Source organism: Eutrigla gurnardus (genome assembly GCF_963514095.1).
Source record: "Eutrigla gurnardus genome assembly, chromosome: 5".
Taxonomy (NCBI): domain Eukaryota; kingdom Metazoa; phylum Chordata; class Actinopteri; order Perciformes; family Triglidae; genus Eutrigla; species Eutrigla gurnardus.
Window position 1 is genome coordinate 5,625,213 of NC_139919.1, and position 12,417 is coordinate 5,637,629.

General features: G+C 42.3%; 1 protein-coding gene across 1 annotated transcript in view; it reads right to left on the reverse strand.

Annotated features, from left to right (window-relative positions):
- The window catches only part of LOC311013480 (complexin-2), a 656,754-nt gene extending 651,310 nt beyond the window's left edge, over window positions 1-5,444 (reverse strand). The window contains exon 1 of the mRNA XM_084009582.1: window positions 5,435-5,444. The gene's annotated coding sequence lies outside the window, so the exon portion shown is untranslated. The remainder of the gene's footprint in view (window positions 1-5,434) is intronic.
- Window positions 5,445-12,417: the final 6,973 nt, after the last annotated feature.

Consider the following 12,417-nt stretch of genomic DNA (forward strand, 5'->3'; position numbering starts at 1 on the left):
ATATGAAGAACAAACGATCCTTTAAACTAAAAAGGATATGAAGCAATATCTGAGTATGAAGGTGTGTTTGTTGAGAATTAATTTTCAACACTATCTTCTGGCCCTGATGTGACACATGAAAAGAAATCTCTGCATCTTTTTGTGTTTTCACATGTGAATTGATGAACGACGCGGCTGATTGCAGTTAAATGATGAATCGTATCTCCTCTTGTTGTTGTTCATTGTGTCTGATTGTTGTGTGCAGAATTATCAGATCATGAGGTCTGTCCTCTGAATCCTTGGTTGCCTCATAAACTGGGGATTTCTGTAAGTAATTCATTTAAAATGAGTCCCAAAATCTGGGTTCTAGTTGTTGTTCTCGTTGTTTCTGCAGGAGGATTTAAAAAAAAAAAAAACGTATAAAATATAACATGTTTAATGGCTCACATGCTCAGGAAAAACCTGTAGAAATAAGTCTTATACACTAACATTGATACTGAGGATTACCATAATAATACTAATCATAATAATAGTTTATATAACACCTTTAAAAATAGAGTTAATGAAGTGCTTTAACAGGCAAAGCAAAAATGATATTCAAGGTCAACAGAAACAAAACACAATAAACACAAATATAAAGAAAACACAATAATAATAATCATATGCAATTGTAGCAAAAGCTAGATAAGTAAATAAATAAAAAGGACCACCGGCTGTGCCAGAAGACATTTTGATCAATCAACAATTATGTAACTATGAAAATGAAAAATGCAAACTGCTGCTTGAAAAGACAAAATGTTGTACTGACAATTAGAGAACGTATTCATTTTGTAACAATTTTGATATAATTTTTTTTTTTCATTTATTAAACAGAGTTTCCAAAGATTTTTCACATGTCAAATGTGAAAATGTGCTGCTTTTGTCTGTTTTATTTAATCCACAATTACATTTCTTTGAGTACCGGTATTTATACTTTTGGTGGGGAAAAATTCAACGATTGATTGGTATATTGTGTTTATTAATGAAACAGATTTTTAGCAACTTTAAAAAAAAAGATAACTTCTGAAAAAAATCCAATCCAATGAAAAGATTAGTTGGCTCGTCTCCATGTCCAGATGTTTCCTGTTCCTTTTCTCTTAGCTACTCACCGCCGATTTAAGTAGAGAATGTCAGCAGTGTTTTCTTTCTTTCTTCAGGCCACTCCTCATTTTCAGTCCGTGGGTGTACAGTGTTTGTATTGCATCTACATTCCACTCGGAGCGTGCAACCTTGATGTCACATCGTTTCTGACAAAGCAATCAGGTAAAAATGGGTCTGAAATGGCAGATTACTGCAAACACAGGCGGACTGCAGGCAAATTGCCTCTTTCAGCACTTAAATAAAGGCGGGAGGTCAGGAGAGGCTTCACACACACACACACACACACACACACACACACACACACACACACACATACACACGCTGGTTCTCGTCCGTCCCTCTGTCCTCTCATGTGTCTCTCAATCCAGTTGAATTAATCTTTCCTGACGTGATGTTTGATGCGTCTCAGTTCCAGTGTTACTGTGTTCACATTGAAGAATGACTGTGGACACAAAAGACAGTTCACCTGAATGTGTAACATCAGCAGCACTCAGAACACGAGAATACGGGTGAACACTTCGACATACTGTCTCACTTTTTGATAAGAGTGATTTCCGACTTACTTATGTGACGCAACACAAACTGCTCTACTGTTGCACTCAGGGTGGCCTCTTACATTGATTACAAATGATATACATGTTGAAGGCAAGGTGAATAGAGTACAACAATTAATAAATATGGATGTGAATTAACCCTTCCAACAACACAAGACTTTCAACCATGAGGCCGGTGTTGAGATGCGTGTCCCAAAGTGTTGTTGTTAAGTGACACATGGTGACAGTTTTCCTAAACCAAGCTAAGAGGTGTTGTTACAGAAACGTTGGTTTTGTAGTGTAACGTCATCCCAACAGACAAATAAAGATGTCAGGCAGCAACCTCCGGTCTAGTCAACGTTGAAGTGCCTTAAACTTGCATTCTCTACACTGACCATCAGGGGGCGAATCCACTGGCTGCAAATAGAAGTCTGATTATATAGAAGTCTATGAGAAAATTACCCTACTTTTCAGTGAACATTGTCAACATGAGTTTATGGTCTTCTTCAATCCAGCATGATGTTCATTTAGTGCATTATGATCCATTTAGAGTCCAACAGACCATAAAGTAGGGGATGCTTTAGGGGTGGGGCTACTTGCTGATTGACAGGTCGCTACCACGCTACCAATGCAGTTAGCTACTGAGATGACTTAGCTTACTAAGATGATGAACACTTAGCTGTAAAGTTGACTTTAGACTTTGTTAGCAGTGGCTTGGGGTGCCGCTCTGCAGCTTCAGATCAGATCCAACCGTCGCTCCTCCACAGTCCAAATATGGTCACTTCATTCACTGGTTGCAAAAAATAAAAGATGATGACGGCCAAAATGCTTCAAAAATGTAGTCCACAAACCAATAGATGGTGTCACCATGACTACGCCCACTTCTCATATACAGTCTATTGTGCCAAACGTCCTGAACAAAAATTGGATAATTCGTGTAACTCCACATTTCTTGTGATTGCACACATTTCTGGGCTGTTTCACCAACTGCCCTGACACTGTGTTGATCATCTCCAATAATGCTGAGCAGCCTCGTTCTCCATTACCGTCAGCAATCAGCATTACTTATTTTATTACTTTGCCTATTTGCACATCGACCGATTCCAACAGACAAAGTCTTCAAATAAACTGCCCAATGTGCATTTTGGATGTTATCTTTCCACGAGTCTGAAAGAATGTTATAGAAAATAAATACACAAATGTCTCTACAGTGAGTAGTGGATGAACTGTGTAATTTTACAAAAATATCACAGTTTTAAAGGTATTTCCTCTATCCTCTATAATGTTGTCACTTTTCATACAGACACAGGAGCTGAAAGAAGAAGATCTTCTTGTAAAGCACTAATATAAAGCATATATATATATATATATATATATATATATATATATATATATATATATATATATATGCATAAAGAATCAGGTCACTAATCCTGTATATGTTATTTAGACATTCTCAGTGCACCTCCACCACGGTAGGGGGCAGTGTTTCTCCATGGGTGTTTGTGTTCCAAATGAGCCTAAGTGAGTTACCCGCGAAAAAGTCCACACCCTTTTATGAGAGTTCATTCTTGATATTGATACTTCGTGCTCTGGTGAGTTAGCAGACTGTTAGCCGGCTGTTCGCTAGTTGCTCTGAAGGAATAGACTATTAATTTGGTTTAAGTTGGTCTATGTTACTCAATAGATGTTACAAGATGTTTTCCTGTTTTCCAACGACTCTCGTGCACTTTGTTGTAGTTTATTGCTTGATAAAAGATTGCTAGCTTTATGCTAACGCTAATTCCGGTCTCGACATGCTAATCGCTAGCTTAGATGCTAATGCTGACCATGACATACATATATATACATATGTGTGTGTGTATATATATATATATATATATATATACACACACACACACACACACACACACACACACACAGATAAATAGATCATTAAAATTATTACTATTACTTCAGAAAAACCGAAGCTTCCTGCTGTGAGTTGAATGTAATGATTTGACTTCAGACATAAACGATCAAGAGGACTTCTCCTTGATACTGCACATGTCATCACCTCCTCCTCCAACACAGCTCCCATCATGACACACAGCGGGGCCCCAGCCTGCTCCTCAGATACACCAGGAGCAGATTAGTAAAGATCACTGTCTCTGCCCGGGCTGGTGGCGTTCACAGCGTCTGGCCCGCCGAGGCCGCGCCCCACATCTATTACGGTTAAGGACCATCCTGTCGTGTGTTCCCGCTAACACACACTCACGCTGTCATACCTCTCAGAAGGCCAGCCGAGCTAATGACTGGGACGGCTGGGCTTTAAAAAAGAGAAACGCGAAGGTGCCAGGAGATGATTCATCTGAGCTGCTCTCCGCCAGCCATGACTGACGGCTGATTTATGATTTAGCGCCGAGCTGTGAGAGCTTAGAGTCATTTCCCCCATTTCTTATTTTAATTCCTGACCGCAGGTGATGGTGGAAAGGATGGAAGCCAATTATCTTAAGTGTCTTCCTGCTCTCTGTCAGCCGCCGACAGTCGCTAGTGAAATTCTGCTAACAGGTGACCGCCGCCGCCTCCTCCTCCATTTCTGCAGCGCTCTGCTTCTTAAGAACATCTCAGTGTTTGAGCAGACGGACAGCGATTGTTAAATTAATCTCATTAGTTCCGGTGAAGAGTTTGATCTGTTCACCCTGCATTGACTTTTAAAGATATCCATCTGAACCAAGCATTATGTCAACATTTTTTTGAAATGGAAAAGAACCCAGCCAACAGTATTTAAAGTAGTCGGGTAACACAATGTCTGGCCCACTAGAGTTCTCAACGGGCCTGAAAATTACAGCCCGACCCGACCCGGCCCGCGGGTTTTTAAACCCGAACCCGACGCAGCCCGACACACCAGCATGAATTGTCGGCCCGAACCCGACCCGAACCCCACCCCCCGCGCGCCTGCATTGTTTTCCTCATACACTTGTTATCACGATCAGACAGACAGCAGACGTGAATTCAAATGAAACTTTATTTAAAATTAAAAGATTTAACACAAACAACCGAAACTTTAAATAGCCGTGAGTGCGTCACGCAGCGTCGTCAGGTGTGCGTCTGCCCCATGAAGCAGGCAGCCAGATTGACCAAACGTGAACAGCGATGATTCACAGCAAACAATATATAATTTACAACCTACAATTTTTTTTATTTTTTAATGAAATGTGTTTTATAAAAAAAGGAAGCCCGAGGCCCGACCCGACCCGGCTCATTTGCGTATTTTTTCGGCCCGGACCCGGCCCGAAACTTCGGGTCCCGTCGGGTTTGTCGGGCTGGGCCGACCCGTTGAGAACTCTATGGCCCACTAAAGATGTCATGTCAAACATATTAACGGATGTCTATTTACACATCCAGCAACACATCCACTCTTTTCTCTTCAGCTCTGTTTTAGTCTTCACCCACTCCTGAGGGAAATCTGAAAACTGCTGTTTGCTGCTGCGCAGGAAGTTCACACCGACTTCATCGGCGCTTACCTGTGGAGAACACTGAGACTGAACCAGACCATCAGCTTTGAGACAACGGCTCCGAAAGCTCAAACACAGAAGGCCAAAACCCTTAACCTAACCTCATTACTACTTACAGTCATTTTATTGGTGATATGGAAATATTTATTAGTTCAACTTTAAAGGCACTCAACATGCCAACGGCTGAGTTGGTGTCTAGCAGCTAACAGTGCTAACATAACTAAACTGCATTGTGAATTACTGTATGTATCAAGAGAAAATGTATTTTTCGTGCATTATGTTTACTCTGGATGTGTCACAAATTAGTTTCCAATCATGCGTGGAAGTCCACGTAGGGAGGAGGTCTGGGTGGTAGACGGGTCAAAAACCACAGGTGTCCCTTTAGAAGTAGTTTTGTTTTGTCTGAATTTCATAGTCATTTTAATATAAACTATGATGTTTTTTATTAAACTAAATCAAGTAGTTTTGTCGTCAACCTATCAGTGGTATCAGAAGTCACTCAGCACGACTTTCCAATGAATGGATTTCAATTTGAAGTATCATTAGTTTTCGATTGGGACAGCATTACGCTACAAAGTAAAAACGAAAAAACAAACATAATGAACAGGTCACTTTACAACACTTTGGGACACGTGGTGTCTGCTGGTTGACAGTCATGTGTTTTTGGTTTAGACAACAAAACCGAGACAAAAAGAAATCTTTCTTGTCCCTGAAAATGAAAGCAATAATTGTGACTATTTTGTGAAATGCAATATTGTATAGAGAACCGTTAAATTCATACTTCCTGATTTTGTTGTAGAACCAAACAAAATCCTCAAATCTTCTCCCAAATGTTTTAATTGTAACACTTGACCTTGGGAGCACTAAAACTGACCTTGGACTAGACTTGTTGCTTAAAAAGCAACCAACTAACAGATAAAATGTTAAAGCAAAGATGTGTTTCAGAGTGCAGATTGAGAATATTTCCAATATGAGATGTAGCAGTGTGCATCGCTCCATCTCTAACGAGAGGCTTCCCTGTCACTCGTCCCACCATCCAATATACTCCAATCAATTTACCCTCCGTTGCAATTCAATGTGACAGTAAGACAAATCGGACTTCCACTGTAAAATAATTGAAACAGACACTTATTTGAGTGCGTGCATGAGGTCTGAGAGAGCGGCGTATTCTGCATCGGCTTAATGCACTGCGTCTGTCCGTGTCAGAGATGGATTGTGGTGTCCGTGTCAGAGATGGATTGTGGTGTCAGAGTTATAGATAAGCCTCTGTTTAGTTAGCCCCGTCGGGAGGGATGAACATTGTAGTCATATTAAAGATAACAAGTGTTTTTATCCACGTCACCGCAGCGCGGCGCACACGCGGGAGGCGGGGGATAAGATGCTCGTATTCTGTCAAGTGAATTGTAATTGCTATCCGCCAGAGGACACATAATTGAAAAATTGGAGGAGAGCAAAAAGTCAACAGTGTCTGCATTGTAAACAAAGATTGGACCAAATCCTCGGCGGTTGTGGGCGGCCGACATCACAAGCTCCAGAAAAAAAACCACACAGAAAAGGTTCGGCGCTCCACTGAAATCCACTTTTACAAAAAAAAAAAGGTCTTTGGGTAGCAGGGGATTAAACCGCACACACACACACACACACACACACACACACACACACACACACAGAATAAGCGGCGGTGTTTAGTGCCAAACAGAGCTGCGTTCCAGAGAAGAAGAAGAAGTGGTGCTTGAAAAGAAAAAGGTTTGAGGGGGAAATAAAGAAGGTGAATTTGGATTGATGTGAATCACGCTCGCCGCTCTGGCCTGGAGCCTGGCCAGCCGGGGATGAGACGCCTACCTGTGTCAAAGGGATGTGTGAGAGCAACATCCAACAACAACAACAACCGCCGCCGCCGCCATTACCCGCCGCCCACTCCTGCTTGGCCGCCAGGCATGTTACAGCGAGGATTAGATCGTATAATCAAAGGCGTTCCACCTTCAGACTGGCACAACCTCAGGGTCTCCCTCTGCCTCGCCGCTGCACCGCAAACCTTCGCAGGAAGCCAAGCTGTGAGTCAAGCAGGGCGCTGGGAGAATAAATGGGAAAGGATGAGTTACTGCAGCCAAGCTATACCCACACACCCGCTCAGCGGAGGTCAAAGGTCGGGACGCAGGCCTGCTGATCCAGCTGAGGACGAGGAGTTTTGGGGAGTGGGTGGCTAAACAGGCGGGCGGCGAGGTTAAAGCGTGTTTGTGATCATCTGGAGCGTCTCGAGAAATGTTGCTACAGTGTCACACGATGAGAGAAACAAATGGCTGCTGAGACACTGGAGGTCATTCATCAACATCCACACCAACAGAAGTCAGGCCGACAGATCTGTAACAGGCCGTCAACAAACAAATCCATTGTATTCCTCTGGTACGGTGTGCATGGCGTGGTCTCCTCTGGCACTGGCAGTTTTTTAGATGCACATAAAAGACCAGTGAGAGGCGGGCTTTCCTCATGAACTACTTCCCTACTGTTTTGATGGTGGTAGAAATGGACAGGAAAAGGTTGATTGGTGTTTTTTATTACAACAAACTATGTAGTTCTTTCAGTATAGCGTGAACCCAAAACCGCTGGCGGCTTTGAATGAGCAACAACAAGAGCTCAACTCATACTTGAATCCACATTTGATCACCAGAGGGGTATTCCATCAAACTCGCTAAGCGCAAAGCCGGGCTAATTTCGATAAGCCTCGCTACCTTTAGCGAGAGTTGCGTTCCATCAACGTGACTTGAGGCACTCTCCGCTAAGTAACCATGGGAATTTATCCGACCAAACTAGCCTGCTCCGGGGCAGGCTAACCATCAGGCTTACTTTAGCGGGGGTTTCAGAGAAGTCCGTCTGTCGGAAACAACTGTACCAGCAGAAGGTTCCGCCAAGTCTAGTCCTCGTGATTTCATCACGTGAAAGACCAAAAATTACCAAAATTACATAATGAAGTACAAACAGACTATATTTTCATCAAGCATCTAAAAATACATGCTTGCAATTAAAAAAATATGAATAAATCATTTATTTTGTTTAAGACCGACTGGCCATATCATTGTCTAAAGCCCCCAGTTGGGTGAGTGGTGATGCTCCTGCCCCCGGATGTGGGCATCCCAGGTTCACATCCCGGCGAGGACAACTCGTGTGTTTTTTTTTGCCTATATAATTGTCTTTAGATCAGAGAATTAGACCAACATTTTACTTAAACTATGATAAATATGTCATACAATTTCTCCAGAACCCAAATATAACTTGCAAAAACATGATAGGCATAAAGATGTTATTATTAATAGCATGTTATAGATCCCAATGACAAAGGCATTGCTGCATGCAATTTTCAGCCACATAAATTCCTTTCAGGTGAGTTCATTAATAGGTTCATTGAATGTGTTCATTGAATTGTTGAGATAAATGAGTTGGTCAATGTAGATGCATTTACTAGGCCTATCTATAAAAAAAGAGAGAGAGTGAATTCAGGTCAAAGAAAGAAGTTTCACAAAGTTCCATAGTCAGGAATTGAACCGTGGCCGGCCGCGTGCAAAGCCGGTGTGTTACCTCTACACTATCCTCACGTTCGAGAAGTTGTAGTCAGTGTTATATTAGAACATGTTACTCTGAATGGTACTTCCGTTTTAATCGCTCAGCAATTCTTGCCCAAGCAGCCTTGCGATTTTTATTTATCACTACAGTATTCCCTTTTTCGGTTATGATGGGTTTGTACTCCTCGTACAGTTATATAAATAGTTTTTGCTCTGGTCTTTTCTGGCATTTTCTCGATGATTCGACATTCACGGTTCTGGTCTGGCTTCATATCCCGTGAACGGCGTAACACAAGACAACTTTAACCTGGCTTGAATTAGCCTCAACAAGGCGCGGCTGAAATGCGTTAATGGAATGGGTTTAGCCGCAAGTGGAAGTTGGCGTTAGTTCTAACCAGGCTTAACCAGGTAAGCGCCGCTTTAATTAGCGAGTTTGGTGGAATACCCCTCTGGTTGATCCCACATGTTGGTGTGATCGAGGCCGAAATCAACAACAACCGGAATGACGTCAGAGAATACTGTGTCCTAACAGCAAGCGTTACGTTGCATCACGTAAACAAAGCACGAACCACAAATCAGGTGTGACGAGGTTTCATGTGTCAGGGTTGCCAGGTTTGGCTTGTTTGTCCGATTGGGCTACTTTAGATTAAGAATAGTGGTGGACTGGTAGATGATATTTGGGCTGCTGTGGAAAGTTTTTCAAAATATCGTGAAAACAACTTTACCAAACAAACATCATTTTATGATAAAAAAACAAATACAAAATTCAGATTTTTTTTATTAACTTTGTTGTGTCCATTCAGTCAATATTATTGTCTTATTTAATTTGAGAAATATTTCATTGCTATGAGTTATATTCAAACCTTGATGACATCATCATCTACATGGCTCTCTGTGGGCTGCTTTGGTTGTTTGATGCAGATATGAAGCTCAGGGCTGCCAACTTTTCAAAAAACCTTGGAGTGAGATTTGGTGGGGCCAATCGAAAATGTTGCTATATACATGGCAATTTTTCTCAGGTACGTATCCCCTCCATAAACAGTCTTTGGGTTCAACCCAGTCTTCAGGTAGGTATTCCAGTGTTCAGGTAAGTGTTCCATCGGTAACTTCCACACAGGAAACCCTCTTGGTCTGGCTGGTCCTCTGCAAAGGATACAGCATGGAGCCTGTCTCCACACCCACACCTCACACTCCCCGCGTCTCCAACCCTCAAAAGCCCTTCAGTCAATTAGTCACTGATCAGCCTCAGGTGTGTTGGTGTGTTGGTGTGTAGAGTTCCGAACTCCACCACCAGGTGGAGCCATCACAGTCAGCGGTTGGAGCCATTTCAGGGGAATATAGCTCCCCTCCAGGACACAGCCTCTCATGACCTCACAATGGGTTTCGAGTTGGGTTATGATTTGAGTTTTTTATTGACTAGGATGGGCTTTGTGATTGAGCTGGAAACGGTCAATCTCATCTGGCAACACTGGACAACAAATGCAAAATAAATTATTAAAGGAGTCATAACCTGGTTTTATACGTATCCAGCCCCCCTTGGATCGCTTTGGATCAATTCGTAAAACTTATTAGAAAAAAAAAAAAAAATTTTAATCAAACATTGAGCTTGTTCTGACCCTTTTTCGTACCGCGATTTTATCACGCGAGATTACGCGCGAGGTTTTGACTGGTCCGGATGTGCATTGTATAATATGTAATGAGGCGCGCGTTGATTCGCCGCAGGAAGGACAGAGCCGGGGGGGCTTGCCTGCATGCAGACTCCAAAACATAAACAGCCCCCTGTCATGGCGCACACACTAAATGACGAACCTTACGGAATTCAGGCATTTATGTACGAACCAGAGTCGGAACCCGAACCGGAGAGTGAAGAGCCAGAGACGGTTGAAGAGACACGTTTACAACAGGACGTCAGGTAGCGGACGGGGGGGGGGGTTGGGTGGTGAAAGAGGGGTGGGCTTATGCAAGTAGCCTCCACGGTGACGTCACCGTAGGCGCAGAATCAAAATCTCGTGCTTTAGGAATGCACACCCTTGTGTGCTATTCCTGTTCGGAAAAAGAGCAGAAGCGAAAAAACGGCGCCACTTTCAAACTCCAGCCTTTCAGGCAAGTTTCAACTGAGGTAAAACACAGATATGCATGTTTTAACAAGAGAAATTGCGATTTCCTGGTGATGACTCCTTTAAAATAGTTTGTTAGTTTGTGTCTTATAAGAGCACATATTTGAACATAATTTGGGCACATTTTGTCAGCTGTAGTGTATATTTCAAGCAATGAGTATTTTGTTCAGCTGCTCTGTGTCAACCAACAATGTCTGGGATTCTCCTAAATCCCAGTCCTGAATCATGACTGATGACGTGCTGAACCCTGACACGTTTCCTGGAGTACATCAGAGATAAATGTAACCCCTTCTTCCTTAGTGTTTAAAATCTACACTGAGGTCACACCCAATAAGAATAAAACAGGTCCTAGGTTCTCAGCTAAAGATGGTGAATTCGCTGTGGTTCTTCTCTACCAAATTAAACAAGGGACTTTATACCTTGAGTGAGAAACAAAAGAAGGTGTCTTGCAACTAGCGCGGTGCCTCCACTGAAAACTTACTATGCTATGCCATAGCATAAAATTATGTAAGCTCTCAGAAATCAAATAAATACAGTTTACTCTGAAAGAATGTTACAAGAACAATATATAAAGGTAAGACACAAACCTTTATTCGCTGTAAACCTTTGGAATAATACCTGGAGAATGCTTCAGACATGGATGAGTATATAGAAACCAACAAACACACAGCATTTCCTGTACCAAAGTATGTTCACAGTTCACATAGAAATAGAAAAGAAATAATAATGCTACCACCCAAAAAAACCTAACCCAAGCGCTTGGATAATTTTTCCTAACCGTTGGGGCCCATTCGTAGAGTTGGTGCACATGAAGTTTTATCCGGTCACAAAGCGTTAAACTTGGAAACCAGGACAGTTCACATAGTCTGCTTTAAAACAGTCCCGTCTCTCGGTTCCGTTCCAATGTCAAGTACTCACGCAACCTTCCGTCGCAGATGCAATATGGCGCTAGCCAGCCAGGCCGTAGATCGATGTCCAGACAGCTGCGCGACGATTCCCGTAGCCCGGACTACCAGCAACACGTCCTCGTTCTCGGCTGTACCTCGTCCGCTCCGTCCTCACGACTCCCACGAATGTCGTTCCTCGCGTCGCTCCTCGCGTCCGTGTTGTGAAGCAGGCTAGCTCTCTGCCACGAGCTAACTCACCGCAGCGCTAATGTCGGAGCTAGTGACGGAGACCACGCTATCGCGGCTCGAGAAAAGAAAAACCGTCACCGTCGTGTAAACTAAAACACAATCGATGGAGATATGTGGAAAGAGTCCTCTGACCGATAAAGTCTCTCCAGGCAGTGCAATATATGGGCCAACATTAAGTTCGAGTCTCCACACACTGACTTCGTTCTCTATGGAGCTAGAACAGTCTCATAATTCATAAATGCACACAGAAATTCATAAATGCACAAAAAAGATTTACAAATGTATTTGGGGATTTGTATATACATGTGACTCAAAACACAAATACATTTTCAATGCACACACAAATATGTTTCATTTCATATGTAAGTAAAAAATATTCACATATAAAAAACAAGATTCATAAACATATTTCCAATGCACACACAAATCTAAAAAAAAATCACAAATACATGAATGTT